We start from the raw sequence: 18,676 nt of genomic DNA, 5'->3' as shown, positions 1-18,676 counted from the left end.
CCAGCCAAAACAGTCATAAAATTATGGCTTCCCCAGGCCATACATTGCTATTTTTCCCCAAGCTGAGGGTATAGTTGGCCTTTGATATCAGAGTTTGGAGGGGGGAATTTCCCCAAAAAATAGATGGGCTCAGAGCAAAAAACTAAATATGATATAATTTAAGTAAATTATTTGAATGTAGTTAATATAATTCCCTGCATATTTAATAATGCCCTTTACTTTTTACTTGTTGATTTAAAATAAAGTAGAAAGTCAGCAAACCCAGCAATTTCAAATTAATCGAAATTTAAACTATAGGTGACATAGGAACTGTCCTAGTATTTATGTTAGCATTCACAATTCTCAACAATCATAACTGCCTTTTTCCCCCAGAAAGAAATTGAATGTGTGCTAAAAAAAATAGCAAAAAAGGCTACATCCAGGTAACCACAGATGTATTGATTGTCTGGTATTATGCTAATAAAATGTATTTATAATCTTTATGTGTGATACAAGGTTTCTAAAAACAACAATCTGCATTTTAAAGAACTGTTATGTTTCCTCATTCTTTTTTTTAATTTGATGTTGTCATATTATGCTTTAGCAAGCTGTTCTGAATCTGGAAAATACCTATAGCCCTTACCCCACCTCCCCTAAAAGAACAATTGCAGATGCCCATTTAACATTAGTATAATACAGTCACAGTCTGCTGACCTTCAAACAGCAGAGCCAATTTCAAATTAATTGAAATTAAAACTATAGGTGACATAGGAACTGTTCCAGTATTTATACTGGCATTCACAATTCTCAATAATGATGCATTGTAATAAGAACCAAACCACACATCAGTAGGATAATTCCTTATTTATTTGTTTGTTTGTTTGTTTACTTACTTATTCCATTTATACAGCTGCCCATCTTGGATATGTAACACTAGACAACTTAAAATAAAATAGATAAGACTTTAATGAAATATATAATATAAAAAGAAAAAGAAAAACTAGGATGATTAAAGGCTTGAAGACTAAAATATACAACAAACAATTGCAGGAATTGGGTCTAGCTCGTCTAGAAAAAAGAAGGACTGGGCAGTGGTGCAATTCAACGGGTATAACAATAATATCCTATTATTAACATGTTTCAGATTCTCACATTACTCTGTTCCTTTATACCAGGGGTCTTTGCTGGCTGAGGAATTGTGGGAGTTGAAGTCCACAAGTCTTAAAGTTGCCAAGGTTGGAGACCCCTGCTTTATACAATTACCATATTATGAGACTTCTGTATTGAGTGTAAATTATTCATATAAATACTACAATATATCAAAGCTTAATTGTTTAAAAATAGCCCATTAGCACAAGATACATATATAAACCAAGACAGTTTCTAGTGTAATGCAACTAAGGCTCTAAAGGTCTTAAACATTCTTTGCTGATCCTACATGACTAATTGTAACTTATTGCATAGCCTCCCACAGTGTGTCCTATAACCAGGTGGAAAGTATTTTTGTTTTGTTATTTTAGTGCCAGGATTTGATGCTCTTTTTCAAGTGAAAAATTCATCAGGCAACTGCACTAACATTTACATTGAAGAAATAACATGGCCTAATGCTGACAAGGCCTTCCACATGGATAAGGTAATGCCAATGTTCATCTTTGTTCAAGAAATAGTTTTGCCAATTGTAGACACATAATAAGGAGACTCATTAGTGGTGGGATTCAAAATTTTTTACTGCCGGTTCTGTGGGTGTGGCTTGGTGAGCATGGTGTGATTTGGTGGGTGTGGCAGGGGAAGGATACTGTAAAATCCCATTCCCTCCCCACCCCACTAACCTGCTTTCCAGTCTGTTCTCCTGTGCAGGGCAACAAAAGAAGACCCAGCCGATCAGCTGGGACTTGGAAGGCAGAGAATTGATGGGGACGGGGCCAGTCAGAAATGGCCCCATCCCCATCAATTCTGAGTAGTTTCCAAACTACTCAAAATTTCCGCTACCAGTTCTCCGAACTACTCAAAATTTCCGCTACCAGTTCTCCAGAACTGGTCAGAACCTGCTGAACGCCACCTCTGAGACTCATGTATCACAGCTTGTGCTCAGGCTTTCCAAATCTATTTCCCTCTCCCTTCCTTCTGTGATTACAAACTAAGTCTACAACAATCTAAAACGAAAGTCAAAACACTAACATGCAGTCCAGGAATTCATTTTGCGTATTAGTGCAGCACAGATCAGTCTGAAATCTTTTCCAGCTTTCATAGCATTTAGAGATCCAGTGGGAGATTCCGATTATATCCTCAGCTTGCCCATTGTCATAAACGATGTGTGAATTTGTTCATCAAAACAAAATATTTGAGAAGGGAAATGGAAATGGCATGCTTTTATAACAATCTGTTGCTCTACATACAAGGCACAAAGTTATAATATAACTATCCTTCCTTGCCTATCAACCCACAACGGGTGGTCCAGACAGTTGTCCCTTAACCAGTATTGTATTTTGAATACACACGCACCAACTCCATTAAGAACTTTCTTCTCCTTTCTGCAGACACACAAAACAAACTGAACTGTAGCAAACAGAGATCAGGAATGGACATTAGGTTCCTTAAATCCAGCAAGAAAAATAATAGATAACACATGAGCATTTTTCCATCCAAATTCTCCAGTAATTCCCCACCCCCCTCTCTCTCTGTAAAAGAGGGAAAGTTTCGCTACCATTAACAAGCACAAGGGAATCACTATATAAACATTTTTCCAATTGTGGGTAAAAAGATGGAGGGAAGTCTACTGCAATGTTTCTCTTCAAATGCTTGTGATCAAAGTCCAAAACTGTCACTAGTTAATCAATCTGCAGTTGCCAAGAGAAAACCTAGGTGGTAGCCTACAACTTCCATAGCTTTTAGCAGAGGCTTTAGTCACCTAAATCTGGGCATTCATCCAAAATTTAGTTGCAGTTGTGTATTACATACCAGAAAAGATAATACCAAATCTGAGGCCCTGGCTTAACTGTTTAAGTGTGAATGAAGGAAAAATGTATTCTGTAGACTGTATTATGGAAAAGAGCAATTTTTAAGGGTCTTTTCATGGTGGTATCAAAGAAAAATGTTTTCTCAATCTCTTGAAAAACATAACATTAGATGGTTTTGGCTTGTTCTTTGTTCATATTCCTCTTTTTTTTTTAACCGTATAATTCAGCAACAGAAGTTACAGAACCAATGTGGTTTGTGTTGGATTGATGACATCATGAAGTGTGTGGAATGAGGCAGGATAAAGGAAAAATAGGGAGGCCAAAGCAAAAAGTACATGGCTCCAGGACACAACATTTTCCCATCACACTTTCTTATACACCGATCCTTCTTTTCTCTTCCCCACTGTATCAAATCACAGGTTTAACTTTAAATTATTGACCAAAATTTGATAGCAAAATTTTTGTTGAGTTGCATATGATCTCTCCATAAGTATCAAGTTTGAACAATACAAGTTTGAGGGTTCAAACTTGTAAAACTTGATACTTATGGGGATTTGAGCCCATTGTCTATTCCAGAGGTCTCCAAACTTGGCAACTTTAAGACTTGTGGCTTCTGGGAATTGAAGTCCACAAGTCTTAAAGTTGCCAAGTTTGGGGACCCCTGGTCTATTCTGAGGCTAAAAATGAGAAGCTGGGATTATTTCAGGGGTTACATCTCTTTTTGAAATTGGATTAAGTTTTTGGAGGAATGGGTGCTGTTTTAATGAGGGTTATAGTGGTAGGGAAGGATGGTCCTATTGCTGTGAGTTTTTATTTTTCTTGGAGACAACCAACTTGACTTTCTGAAATCTCCAGTGTAACCCTTTAAATAAATAAATCTTCAATAAATAAACATATCCAGCATGAGGAAGAATGAAAGATGGTAGAGAGAGGACGCTGTTTGTATTCCACTACTAAAAATAAGATTTTAAAAATTAAGAAGAGGATAGCAAGAGGGGGGAAAGGACTTTTTGAACAAAGCTGAGGAAAGATTGCTTGAAATACAGGGACAGATAAAGGAGAACAGAATCATAGATCGTAAAAAGCCAGCATATGATAGGTAGATGGTCCTTCCCCTTCCACCTCCATTTTTCTGATCTGTGGCAAGGCAATGTGTCAGTTATGCAACCTGAACTACTTCTGACAAAAGAATCAGAACAACAAACCACCTGAGGAAATGTCCTCATGTTTTCTATGCAGTGTTTCCCTACCTCAGCAACTTTACCATGTGTGGACTTCAATTCCCAGCTAGCAATGGGGAATTTTGAGAGTTGAAGTCCACGCATCATAAAGTTGCTGAGGTTAAGAAACACTGTTGTACTGAGTAGATTTATTTATTTTATTGTACTTCTCTCTCTCTCTCTCTCTCTTTCTCTCTCTTTGTCTCTCTCTTTCTTTTTTTCCAGGCAGCTTTATTTTTTTTTCTATGTTTCCTCTGTCTTCCTGTATATACAGGAGCAAAAAGGCAGCCAGATCAATCCAGGGGCAATGAACAGATAAATCCATCTGGCCCAGCCTTTCTTGGCAGCTCCATATGAGTAGTCTGGAACGCCTGCTTTGCAATCTTCATGTCCTTTCCCTCCAAAATAAAAACTAGTTTACATAATTATTGTGCCATAATATTATGATCTTAAAGCTTAGTGATGATGTAGCAAGATGTGTTTTGTTCAAATTCCATAATGTATTCTGATTAGTTGGTTTATCACAATTTAATTCCAATCCCTCCCTAGAGGAGAGTCGCAGCAGATGCTCTGACAACCTGAAGGGGTTTTGTCAAGAGCTTAGTCAAAGGGGGGGGGGGGTTTGAAATGGCAGGGCGTTAATCAGCAAGAAACAGAGCGGGTGGTACACCAACAGCAAAGCAAAATCCGACACATGGTGCATGTAACTTGGACATGTATCTTTGGCACTTCCTTTCAAATATTTTATTCAGTGATTTGCTTAGAAAATAATGGTCTTGCCTGAGACACCAATAGAGAATTAAGAATCTGTCTCTAATTCCACCCCCTCCCCACAAAAAGCTTCTTTCTTTTTTAACAAATTCAGATCAGAGAGGAAAATATTTCTGATTGGTTGAATGCTTGCCCAAACAATAAGGTTTAAATAATGAATTCTGGCGGGGCTGACAATAGGACTAGGTCCCTTCCAAACCTAAATTCTGTGTCTGTGTGGCGGGGTTGGATATGAATCACTGATTTGTAACAAGGCTAAGATATCTAGCCCTTTGAATTCCATGAAGCTTTTTCCAAGGAGGAGGTGTATCATATTCCATTATTAGACTGCATTAGTCACTTAGAAAAATCTACTCCTTTCAGCTGGATCTATTTTCAAATTATGTTTCTACCTGCCGAATGAACTTTGCTGTCATATATAAGTTAAGCAGACAACAAGCAGCCATTTATAATAGTGCCAGGATGGTGGAGTGCCACTCTATCCTTTTCTCAACAATTTTCCCCTGGAGATCCAAAGTTGCAGCGGTGATATAGTTTTGATATATTTTACTTTATGAATGCATTTATCAAACGTAGAGATTACCTGTATCAGTCACAGACTGTCACTTTAGACAGAATTATTTTACCATTATTTTATCCTTATAAGAAACCAGCTTGTGATTCCACCCCCCGCATAACAATTAAATAATAAATAGATGGACAGATGATACAGATAGAGAAACGGATGGATGGAGACCGACAGATAGACAGATATTGCTAAATGTTTCGCTCAAATATAAGTTTGACATTGTTTGGTATAATTCTGCTAAATATGCAACCCTCCTGAAAGGAATGGGATCCTGCTTTTGTATTAATACATAATAGAAGGTTCAACAGACTGCCACCTATTTTAACATTTACAAATGAAAATTGGGAGAACTCTTGACCTTACGTTTATTTCTAAAATTGCTATCCAATAAACCTCCTCTTCGCCCCTCTACTAAATACAGCAATGAAGGTTTTGTTTTCTCGTTTCCTGTGCTACACCCTCTCCTATTTATGGTTCTTCAGATGAAGTATCTATGCTGGAAAAACTGCTGTCAGCAATTAAAAACATATCTTGACATCTTTAGGGAGCATAGCATCAGGCTGTGCACTGCAGGGTACCTTCATGTGAAAATATGTTCAAGGACATGAAATGGAAATAAAATGCATCCATTCAAAAGCCTCCCCCGCCAAAGCAGTTATTAAAAGTAGCATGACGACACTCATGACAATATTGACAACTTTAGTGAAACTAAATACTTTCTACCTTTCCCTCCCCATGGATCAGGCACAAGGAAAAGGAGAAACACTTTGTATGAATGGAGCTTTCAGGCTAAACAGAGAGCTGAGAAACTTCGTAAAGCTGATACTATTGAAGTCTTCTGTGTCCTCCCAAATACTGGCCTTAAAAACTTGTAAAGCTGACCTCCACATGACCCTTTCTTTATAGTAACATTGTTCACTTGTAAAATAGAGGTTCTCCCTTTTTTTAAGTTTCAGAGTGGCTTTTAAGCAACTTCAGTTTAATAACCCTTCAAGTCTTAAGAGTATTAGTTTCAAGCGTGAACCCTGGGAATTAAAAGCAGACAATACACAAGACGTTCAGAACTAAACTAACCAGGCAGTCACTGAAGGTGGTTTACTTCAAGCTGGAGTCCAGTCAAAGACAAATCATTGGTCCTGTAGCAGAGGCGGTATTCTGACCAGTTCTAGAGTAACAGTAGGGAAAATGCTGAGTAGTTTGGAGAATCAGCAAAGATCACCTCTCACTGGCCCTGCCCCCATCTATTCTCTGCCACCTGAGTCCCAGCTGTTTTGTTGCTCTGCACAGGAGAACAGAGCTGGAAAACAGGTTATGGGGTGGGGAGGAAATAGAGATTTTGCAGTATCCTTCCTCTGCCACGCCCACCAAGTCATGCCCACAGAACCGGTAGTAAAAATCTTTGAATCCCATCACTGTCCTGGAGGATGTTTGTATTCAAACATGTATCTTAAGAGCCTATTTCTCCTTATAGGATCCTTTAAGCTGCAAAATGTGTTTTCTACTTATGCTTTAAAACAGGGGTTCCCAACCTTTGGGCCACGACCCACTACCAGCCTGTGGCCTGTTCGGAATTGGCCCCTGCGAGTGGTTGACCAGATTATGTGTGCGCACATGCAGCTCAACTTGTGCAAGCAATGGGCTGGCGGGCAATCATGCACACCAGTCTGTGCCTCGCAGAGGTTGAGCTGTGCAGGTGGGTTACTGGCCCACCATTCGCACAAGGACTGCATGCGCGCACGAACACATGGGCAGGCCAGTTCCCCTTTCCCTGCCCTAGCCATGCTATCAAGCTGCAAAGGTTGGGGATCGCTGTTTTAAAAAATGTGAACAGGAGAAATTCCATTGGCTGAATGTAAGAAATCCATCAACTTCATTGGGTTTTCTTATCAACCAATGGAGAGTCAGTTTAGGCAGTAGATCTCTTCCAGCATGAAGAAGACATCTTGGCCATTTATTTGTGCTGGCTTTGAAGATCTGCATTGGGAAAAACCAGTCATATTCTCTCTTTTCAAATGGGAGAAACCTCAGAGACGGAGGATGGACAAAGAAGCAAAAGGAAGGAAGAAAAAAAAATTCTGAAAATATCTTTAAAACTCCTGTTTCTTTAAAGGCTAATTTTTATGGCTTGCATGGTCTGTAGTACACAAATATTTAATATATAAGGAGATCCAAGATTTGCTTCTTGACCTCCACCTCAGACTGATAGTTTCATATATCTAAGTATTTTAAGCTCATGCCTCTTTGTATTATATTCTTTATATCTGAAAAAAATATTATTAAAAATGGTAGCATTGTACCCCATAATTTTGTAACTTATTTCAAAAATATAAAACATTGTTTGCAAGAGTCCATTATGATTACCTTTCAATGTATTTATTTGTCATATTTAGGTATCACCCTTCCAATTCTCAAAGTGACTTTTAACTTTTAGGTATGTTCATATAAGTTCCATACTGAAACATTTATGATTTACAGCATACAGGAGTAAAACGATGGGTTTTTTTGACAGAGAACCAGGAGGGAAATAGTTAAAATGATGAGTATTTAAATGTATAAGTGGTTCAATAAGAAAACACATGGAAATAATATACATGCCTGAAAATAAAAAATAACTGTTAATCAATTCACATTTAAAATGTAGACAATCCATGTATGTTCTATGTCACTTCTTGATGGCCATTGCTTCTTTTATCTTCAGCAGTCGCACATGAACACGAATAAAACATTTTATTCCTTTCTGAGGAGACGCCTTTTGGAAATGGTTCTTCTTACTAATGGTCATATTCATTCTCAAATTCAAGTTTGTCAAATAAGCAGAACATGTGGTCTAGAAGTATATCAAGTATCCAAAGATAAACAGTCCTTAAATTGTCATTTGCCTGACTTTGCAGGCTAAAGCATGCTTGGCTGCTATTTCCTGGTGTTTTTCTATTTTCCCTACACCTGGGTTTTCACAAAGTGCATTTTAGCTGGCTATGAACAATTTAAGCCAGCTTCGTTTTTACTGCCAAAACGTATTGATAAGTTTCTAGCGTGCCGTGTAAAGATACTGAAGAAACAAGCGTGCTTCCCCAGTGTTCTTGTTGCATGCACCACATAGGAATAATCTTGAATACAAAATTGTGGCTTGCTATGAGAATTTGTGGTTCAGAAGTGTCGTTAAACAGCAGCAGAAAAGCAAATCGCTCTGTAGTTACTGCTCCTAAAAGGTCCCTGGGGAGAAGCCTTTGTTTGTTTTTAATTTAAAAGCTTTAACAGAAAGTTCCAGCCAGAGCCACATCATCAGACTTCCAATAACAAAATATTCAGCCCAATTTAATGTTGCAATCATGTCACAAGGTCACCATTCAGGACTTAGATTGTTCACACAGAAGGATTCCTAAGGGAGGAAAAAGGAGATTCTTAACATTAACAGGGAGTTAAACCAACGAGGAAGAAAGAAGAAAGAAGGCAAGCAGGCAAGCAGGCATGGCCTTGACCTTCAGAGGAGCCCTCCCCACTACTGATTTATGGATAATGTTATCTACCCATCCAAGATCTGCCAAAAACATGGTCTATTCCTAGTTATGGACAAATGGCCCTTGACTTACAACATTTCAAAGTCACAACAGCACTGAAAAAAGTGACTTACAAACTGGCCTTTCATTTGTTTGTTTGTTTTATTTATTTATTTTATTTTAGATAATTTATACAGCTGCCTGCTCTGCTCACAGCATCTCTAGGCGACTTACACATAATAAAAACACAATATAGAAAAAATAAAAATAATAACTAGTAAATAATAATAATAAAATAACCCCCTACCCTCCTTCGGTGACAAAGACACACACAAAACAACCATTTAATGGGCTCCATCCCACTCCGAGTTCCTCAGGCCCACCCGCAAAACCACGTCTTCAGGGTCTTATGAAAGAGTGTCTGCGTGGGAGCGATCTAATTTCTGGAGGGCTCATGTTTCAGAGGGAGGGAGCCACTACAGAGAAGGCCTTTCTTCTGGGTCCCGCCAGAGGGACCTCCTTAGGGGATGGGACCTCAATATTTTTTGCCTCTCCACTCTAGTGAGTCAGGTAATGTGACTGGCAAGAGATAACCTGGTTGCAAATCATGAAGGGCTTTAAAGGTAACAACCAGCACCTTAAATTCCACTGGAAGCAAATCAGCAATCAAAGCAGCTCCTGCAGGAGAGGTGACACATGAGCACACTGCGGTCTGCACAAAACCATGCAGTGGTTAATGTGATTCTATATTTCATTCTTTAATTCACTGCTTTCAACTGTTCTTTAAGAGGGAAAGGCGGAATATAAATCTACAATAAAGAAACAGATAAAGTTTTACCTCAGAAAAGTTTGCTTCAAAGCTGCAGGTGGATATGAAACCCAGTCATGTTAGAAACAGAATTCCCTGTCATATACCAGAAAGAATATTTATACCATCGCTAGACTTAGTTATCTGAGATTCCTAGGCAAGATACTTTAACATGTAGCACTTCGTAACATAGATTGCAACCTACCAGAAAGTTCATAAACCTCTTTGCATGTAGAAATTTAAATATGTTCAAAGGCAACAAAAGAATCTGGCTCAAGAATTTGGTTTAGGGCAGAGGTGTCCAACCTTTGGACTTCAATTCCCAGAATTCCTTAGCCAGCCATGTCCACAGCTCTTAAAGTTTTCATGGTTAGGCACCCATGCAGAAGAGTCTAAAAAAAATGGCCAGTATAGTTCCTGAAGCTATGAGATTAAGACTAAATGATACCCATATTGGGCTCTTCCACTACAGGCACCCAAAATGACCATCAGTAAAACAGATGTTTGAACATGGAAATTGCTTTAAAATGTAACATGTCATTTCTTTTTACATTATAGAGAATTGAAAGGCTTAGCATGTACACACAGAGACTAATCACAGCGCACGAGTATTACCTTGATATTCTACCTTTCTTTCTTAATAAGGCATAAGGCTCTTCCTAGGATTTAATGATATTTGTATTTTTTTATTCTTACATTATTATAATTATAATTATTCATAACTTCAGTTTGCTGATTGAGGCCTACCTGAAGGGTGTGATTATTGTTTAATCTTCCTCACAGACATAAATAAAACAATCATTCCCTGTGTTTAGCCTCATCAGGTAAGTGTGTCATCGATTCTCCTTTTCTCCAGGTTGCACTTTCCAATCGTCTGATTCCAAACTGTATTATCAATTAATTTCAGCTCAATTTTGAATCAGATGGTATTAATCACTGCTAGTGCTTCACTTTTGAAGTCTCTGGTGCAATTTTGCCTTATAGCTTTGATTGCTTTATAAACTATCCCCCAGAAACATTCACTATCTGTATCTATTACCACTGTAATACACTACCATCAGGGGTGGGATTCAACTGGTGTAACTACCGGTTTGGTGAGCGCGTGATTCACATGTGTGTGTGCGTTCAGCATTTACAACTCGCCTTTTGCTGCAAGCCCTGTGTATAAAACAGCTGCCATGTGACAATCTAATGTGCTACGTGAATCAGCTGAGCTGAAAAACCCGGAAATAAGGCACAGACCGGAGCTGGGCCAGTAGGCCCAACAGCTGCTCACAGCTGATCTTTGGACATGCTGGTTCGCCCAAACCAGGCTGAACCAGTAGAATCCCACCCCTGACCACCATGCATTGCGAAAGGAAGAGCTTACCTGAATTTGAGAAATGTTCACTGGGACTGTCAAGCTTCCCCCTGACACCCCTGCACTGATCTGATTGACAGTTACTCGGTTTAGGCATGTGGGTGCTTGGCAAGAAAGAGGCCAACATTTAAAAGTCCTAAGTATCATTTGCAAGCTTGCAGATAGGTTTCAAAAGAAAGAATGACAAGAGAAGCCACAGGGGGTGGAGTGAAGAAAGGAAAAGGTTCTTCTAGGTTTGGCAGAAGATGCCCTCTTGGAGGGAGAGGCACCAGCTCAAAGTGTGGAGCAGAGGAAACATCAGCTGTCAGAACCAGAAGCCAGAAGATCCACAACCAGGGAGAAGAACCTAAGTCAACTGAAGCAGAAGAAGAAGGACCTACCAAAAATTCCATCAAAAAGAAAACTCAGTCCTAAATTCTAGAAAACGGCACATGATTCAGATGCTGGAACTCTGGGTAAGACAGCATTCAGAGGGGAAGCTGTTAGCCTTTTTTAAGCCTGTAGATAAGGAAACGTGGGATGAGGAAGATACGAGCAGCAAAGCATTTTTGTATTATAAACAAAGTGGTAGAAATTTAGTTAAATATTAAATTAGGCATTAGAGTACACATTTATGCTTGGTCACTGTAGATTAATACACACACACACACACACACACATGCACATAACACACTGTATACATTTAACAAGCAAGTAAGAGAACTAATTTCTGAGACATTCCATTTATAGGATTGACTTCTCTGCCTCAATCACTTCATCTGAAACTACTAGTCTGATAGAACTTCTGAGAAACAGTTGCCTCCCAATGACCGTTGCTTGTGGACAGAAGGTACCAGAGCTGAATAACAAAGACCACTGAGAACTCAAGTAGGACAGTTAGGGATACCCTATTCCTATGTCGGTTGTAACAAAGCTTATCCAGCAGTTCCATTGTTCCAGAACAATGTCAGTTCCATTTTATGCCCAGTCCTGAATCTTGATTGAACCTGGTCTAAATCAAATTTGGCAACAATAAGAGGTATGGGCATCATCAATTCCCAGAATTCCCCAGCTAACACTGTTCTAAATAAATTAAAATACCTGTAGTAGGCATGTATGAGGTAAATCTTCTTTTCTTTGAGCTATTGCCATATGATTATCAAATTAATTATATTCTGTTGCCATATGATTATCAAATTAATTATATTCCCCCCTATTCCTAAGAATATAAATTCATAAATCCTGGGAGCACAGGAAAAATGTTGAATGGAAAGATAACAACTAAACATTTATGCAGAAATAGTTGCTAAAGGCAAATAATTGGAGATCCTAGGACGATCGTGTAACTTTATACTCAACCTTTGTGGCAGCCAAAGAAAGGTTGTGTTGCAGGCAGCAACGATCTCTTTCTGTAACCCTCACATTTCTTGTGTTTTTAAGCATCACATGGAAGCAATACTGTCTTCTGGCAGACAGTCAAGGTTTTTGAGCAAAGTTTTCTAGCACTGAGCATGAGCAATAACGTGCTACAGCTGGCAGGTATCATGTTATTGCTGAAAGTACAAACATACAAGATTCCATTAGAAGATAAGTGTCGTTGTGACAGGGCAGCAAAGTTGGTGGTGTTGGAGACCATGTTTCTCACGTTGTGGAGATGTAAGGGAAAAAAATGCAATTATTATTTCTAAGCATCCTGTAACACTGTTGGAAAATTAGAGATGTAACAATAGTGTAGAATTTTGCTACAAAGAGACCAGCAAGATTATTTGTGACAAGTGATTTTCTTATTTTTACAGGAATTTTATTATTTTGAGAAAACATCGTGGAACTTTGAGTTTTGCATATCACATACACATGCATGCTCTGTCTCCCTTTTAATTGAGGCAGCAGTATGAGGTGCTATAGAAACACTCAAAATAAATTATGTCTTGACTTTCACTTCAAGTGGAAGCGCTACTTGAATATTAGTTACCACTTGGGTGGTGATGACTGTCACAAAGCTGTAGTAGTTGTTTAGCTTGGGAGATATACTGTACGATGGTGAAAATGTGCTCGGTCTTTAGCAGCAAGCAATTAGATAAGAATTTGGAAGTACTGTGCACTCTGTTATAAAAAGCAAATAAAGGTTGCTAGAATGAAAATACCCATTAATTAATTATATTTGATAAAATATTTCAAGGTGAGAAATCTCTGCTATAGGAGGTATACTGTGTTCTTTGATTTCAAGTGACTGGCAAAAGAGATATTTCCTGCCCTAGAAAATTCCAAGTATAATATATATTTTAAAATAAAATAAGCATTTATAGAAAGTTAGCACCCACCCTTCTCCTAGAAGAATGACATATTCTAGAAAATATTTAAAAAGGCAGAATATTATATTTTCCCTAAAGGAGAAACATGTTTCTAATGACATAAACTTAGAACCCCAGCTCCCTGGCCCCCCAGCAGATATTTTGATGCCAACCTATCTACAAGAGAAAAGGCTGAGCCAGCTTATCGACAAAACAAAAATTTTCACCCTCAGGACATAATAGGATTAGCCTTCTACCCATCTCATCACATGGCACCTGGGATGATTGCATCACTCAGCAAGGTTCAACCAAGCTTGGGACTCAAGATAGCCTACAAAGTTACCCCTGCATGGCCTCATGGAGTCTGACAACCAATCAGAATACATGCCCTTGCCTCAGAAACAGGAAGCAAATTCAAAGCCCAAGAGAGAGTATCTCTCTCTCCCTCCCTCCCTCCCTCTCTGTCTCTCTCTCTCTCTCCATGTATTCAATTTTCCAGGACTTCAAACCATGCGGTCCTGTTCACCATTAAGCCATCTTTCCAAACAGCCTCCATGCTTCTAGTGTCTTTCTCTCCACTTGGAACTGAACCCAGATGAACATTTCTTCCAACAATTTGGCACCCAAAGATGGGACTCACTATGGATCATGTGACATTCATCTCCTGTAATCTAATTTCTACAAATTGATCTTACAAAAAACAGATAGCAGCTAGCACTATTAGATCTCAGTAGCCAAAATTCTGGTGAGCACTAAATGTCAGCATAGAGTTAGAGATCTCTGCATCTTTTTGTTGTTATCCAGCTGCCATCCAGAATTTTGCACGAGGTAAAAACTTATAAGGAGAAGGAGAAGACAGGAGATTGCCCATATGTGCTCCAGACACAAGAAAACTGCAGAACCAGTGGTAAGCTGCTACTGGTTTGGACTGGTTCTAGTGAACTGGAAGTTCCAGTGAGCAGTTGACCCCACCCACCCACCCCTGCCCTTTCCTGTTCTATATTTCTGTTTTTTTTAGCTCAGCTGATTCACGCGGCACAGCAGATTGCCATGCCTCAGCTGTTTTACTCACCAGCGCTTGACATAGAAGGTAAGTTTTTAAGCTTAAAATGGGCTGTTTTTGAATGCTTCGTGCATGTGCGAACCATGCATTCGGCTCACTAAACCAATTTTTAAATCAGTTGTAGCCCACCACTTTCCAGAACATGGTCTTTTACCGATTTGAGCACCAGAAGATGAAGGGATTAGCCAAGTTATTGGGCAGTAGAACCTTTTAAAGAACACTATGTTTATGAACTTCACTTTAATCACTTTAGGGAATTGCTTCTTAATCATCTTAAAATTTTTAGAGATCTTTGAAATGACAAGTTGGAAAAAAATGCCAGATGAGTTCACCTTCAACTCTGAACAAAAGGAACATTTATTATAAGTTTAAGAACTTAAAGCAAATTAAATAAACAGCAAAAGGCTAAATAAGATTTTGATCTGAGAATAAATGGAATAAGGATCCAGATAAATTCTGAATATTGACTTTTAGTGTAAGATTTTGGAATTAACTATAAAGAATAAAGAGTTTCTCCTGGGAACCAGATTTATTTTGGCTACCTTGGCTATTATAAATCTTAACAAAGATAAGTGACTTTATGATTCTAGATTCTAGAAGCTGGACACTAGAGGGAACTAAAGATTCAAGTAGAAGAGGTAAAGCCTGTTTTTAATGTCAGTTGGTACTGGAACTTACAAAATTACATAAAACATCACAACACTGAAAATATTAAAGAAGATCTTTGAAGAGCTGAAATTACTAACTACAATATCAGCAATGTTAATTCTATGGATAGGATGCATCCAAAAGATGTTATTGAGGGAATGACAGATGAGGAGCAAACTGCTAATGTATTTTAGATATCATGATGAATGAAGATCTTTATTGGCTTGATGATGTCCATAAACAAAGATTTTCCGAAGGATAAAAGCTATGAAAGCAACTGCTGGTAACGGTCTATAGGTGGGCATGCTCAGTTTCATTCTGTAGTTTGAAAGCTGCCAGTACAATACTCCAACATTTGTAGAGCGAGCCACCTAGTGGCTTCAATGTGCAATATCTATCATTAAATGGGACTTTTCCTGAGGCGAACTTTTCTTCTCCTTGTGGTAGAAAAAGGTAATGCCAGTGTTAGATTCATGCTTACATTCTGTTTATTAAATATTTGTGTCTGAAGAGGAAAAGGTCTAGAGAGAAAAAATTAAGAAAAAACGATTTCTGTTATTTCCCAAACTAGTTTTTCTCTGAAAAATTAGTGAAAAAAAGCTTATGAAATATTTTTTGGGGTATGCCCACATTAAACAATGCATGAAATATATACATATGGAAGAAATGGATTAACTTTGTAAATACACCAGAATTAATCTAGCAAAGCAGAAGTTCTACCTAGAACCTGTTGTTTCCAGGATCCTAGATGAAAAAAAAAAGAAACACTTTTCTTTCAGCCTTGGAAGAAAACAGCCTGACCTGTTATAAGTATTCTGGATCTCAACATTAAGCTGTTCTTTTCAAGCATATGGTTATGTTCCTAGCTTGTGGTTGAGTTGAGTCGAATTTTCCCCTCACCTTACTCAGTCTAGCAGCCAATCTTAATCATACTGGTTGATACAACATGGAATGAGGAGGAAAACAAGAGCTGAGAAAAAGGAGCAGTTAAGCAATTAAGGTTTGATATAATGGTACATGAGAAACAGGTGGAAGAGTTGCAACTTAGACAGTGGCAGATAAGAGGCAGCTGAGCCTGCAGAAGGAAGTTAAGTGTGGCAAACATCTCAGAAGAGACCCTCACTAGTGTCTTCAGCTGTAAAGGTGATGTACCTTCAGACTTGAAAATTTCTGTTAATTCACCCTTACATTAAAGTTACAGTTAGTACTTCTGAGTTTGCTCCTTGACTGGAATTCCTCCCAAGGCAGACAATGACAAAGGCTGGTGCTGCAGTGTCCAAAGGCTGTGCAGTAAGGACGTCAGAATTCATCTGAGTGAGACTGTGGGCTGCACATGCATTGTCATGCACTTTTTATTTTTTTGCAGACAGTGGTGCTGCCACGGTAATCATCATTAATTGGTTCCAGGAGATGCAATGAGTACCAAAAAGGATGAATACCAATTTTTCCCACAGGGAATAATGTAGTGAGTTACAAAGTAGTGACACGGACAAATTCTAGCTTGTACCGGTAGAGTACCAGGACAACATTTTCATTTCAAAATGTGTTGAGTAGCAACTTCGATGAGTTTCTTTTTCTTTTTTTAATTTCCCCTGTGTTTTTTAAAAAATATAAAAATACTTTATTAAACAAATTTATACAAATACAATAAAACCAAACATTCCACTTATCACAAAGTAAAGCAAGACAGTGTTCACTCAATCTGACATCTCTCAAATTATTGTAGAATAATCATTCACACCTATTACATTAATATATAACACAAAATTGCATCTGATTATATACTACCAACATAGTTGCATGTAATGTTGCCAATTTCCATCATACCTTTTTATTTGATTTTATTTCGTTCCTTTCATGTCTACCTTCCAACCAACTGTACCAAAAATTCCAGATCTCATAGTACTCTGACTCCTCTTTGTTTTTAAGTTCCATTCCATTTAAGTCCATTTCTGCACATTCCAAAGTTTTCTTTATAATCATGAACTCGGGGGGAGTATTTTCACATTTCCAATTTGGGGCAAAGGCAAGCCTTGCTGCTGTTAATATATGGAATATAATATATAATAATTTGTTACTAATTTTTTTGTTTTAAAATTCCTAACAAAAATATCTCTGGTTTCCATTCCATTTTAACTTTTGTAATTTCTTCCAGCCAATTTCTAATTTTCTGCCAATATTTTTTTGCTTTTGGGCAGGTCCACCACATATGGTAGTAGGTTTCCTGCTTGTAGCCACATTTCCAACAGCTTGCCGAATTATTAGGAAACATTTTTGCAAGTCTCGCTGGCGGTAAGTGCCATCAATAAAACATTTTATATAAGTTCTCCTTATAAGTTGCTGACAGAATTAATTTATAATTTATTTTTCATAGGTTTTCCCAATCTTCTAAATTAATCCGGTGTCCAAAGTTTTTGGCACAGGTTATCATTGTTTCCTTCACAGTTTCTTCTTCCAATTTATATCTTAATAAATACTTGTACATTTTGGTAATCATTTTTCTCTCTGGCCCCTGTAAGATTTTATCCAATTTTGTTGGTCCAAATATATCCCGTACTGTTCTACGTCTTTCTTATATCTAGATTGTATCTGTAAGTATGGCCACCAATCTACTTGTATTCCTTGTGACACAACTCCTGCTTAGATTTTAATTTCCCTTGTTCATCTAATAGCTCTTTATAGCTCACTGTCTTATTCAGATCCGAAACATTCGGGTATACCATAGCTTCCATGGTTGACATCCAGATTGGGATCTTTGTATAATGATTTTGTTTTAATTAATTAATTGATTAAAAATTAAAATTAAAACTTTGATGAGTTTCAAAACAGTTGAGTATCAACTACAGAGGTGGTATTCAGCAGGTTCTGACCAATTCTGGAGAACCGGTGGAGGAAATTTTGAGTAGTTCGGAAAACCGGCAAATACCACTTCTGACGGGAGATTTTACAGTATCCTTCCCCAGCCACGCCCACCAAGCCACACCCACAGAACCAGTAGTAAAAAATTTGAATCCCACCACTACTGTAATATATAGATATGTGCAGTTCTGGATTATACATGCAAGTGTTGTTAATGCTGCAGGGCTTGGAAATGGAAAGAATAGTTGTATGGTGTTTCTTTGATTTACTTAAACTTTGCTGTGGGTGCACACTCTGTGCATGTGCTGGTGCTTTGATGCTTTGTGGAGGTTTTAGAAGTCTTTTAAAAGGACAGTTCTTGAGGCTGTATGTTGCTCTGAAATCTTATAGATTTGTGGTCATTCTCCTGTGTTACTGAGCCCCCCTCATCTAATTTTGCTCTCTTGAGTCTTTCTGCATGATTGTTTATAGGTTTGTTGCTCTGTTGGGTGTAGGATAGTTTGTTCGTATTGGGGTTTGCGGTGGCCATTAGAGTTTGCGGTGCCCTGATTTTCATATGTCTTTAAGTGGTTTTTTTAAAGTTTTTAATTATTAAGATAATGAAATATAAAACTAAAAGAAGAAAATGACAAAAAAGAAATTACTACAAAGTGTGAATAAAAAGCACTGTGGGAAA

At 38.0% G+C, this 18,676-nt stretch overlaps 1 protein-coding gene across 7 annotated transcripts in view; it reads right to left on the bottom strand.

Moving 5' to 3' along the window:
* Positions 1-18,676, bottom strand: part of NFIB (nuclear factor I B) — a 319,107-nt gene that overhangs the window by 256,460 nt on the left and 43,971 nt on the right. The gene's annotated exons all lie outside the window — the stretch shown is intronic.

Source organism: Pseudonaja textilis, chromosome 2 (assembly GCF_049901715.1).
Source record: "Pseudonaja textilis isolate UNSWEBS1 chromosome 2, rPseTex1.2, whole genome shotgun sequence".
In the NCBI taxonomy this organism is placed as follows: Eukaryota; Metazoa; Chordata; class Lepidosauria; order Squamata; family Elapidae; genus Pseudonaja; species Pseudonaja textilis.
The sequence above is the reverse complement of the archived record's forward strand: the minus strand, read 5'-3'. Positions and strand labels throughout refer to the sequence as shown.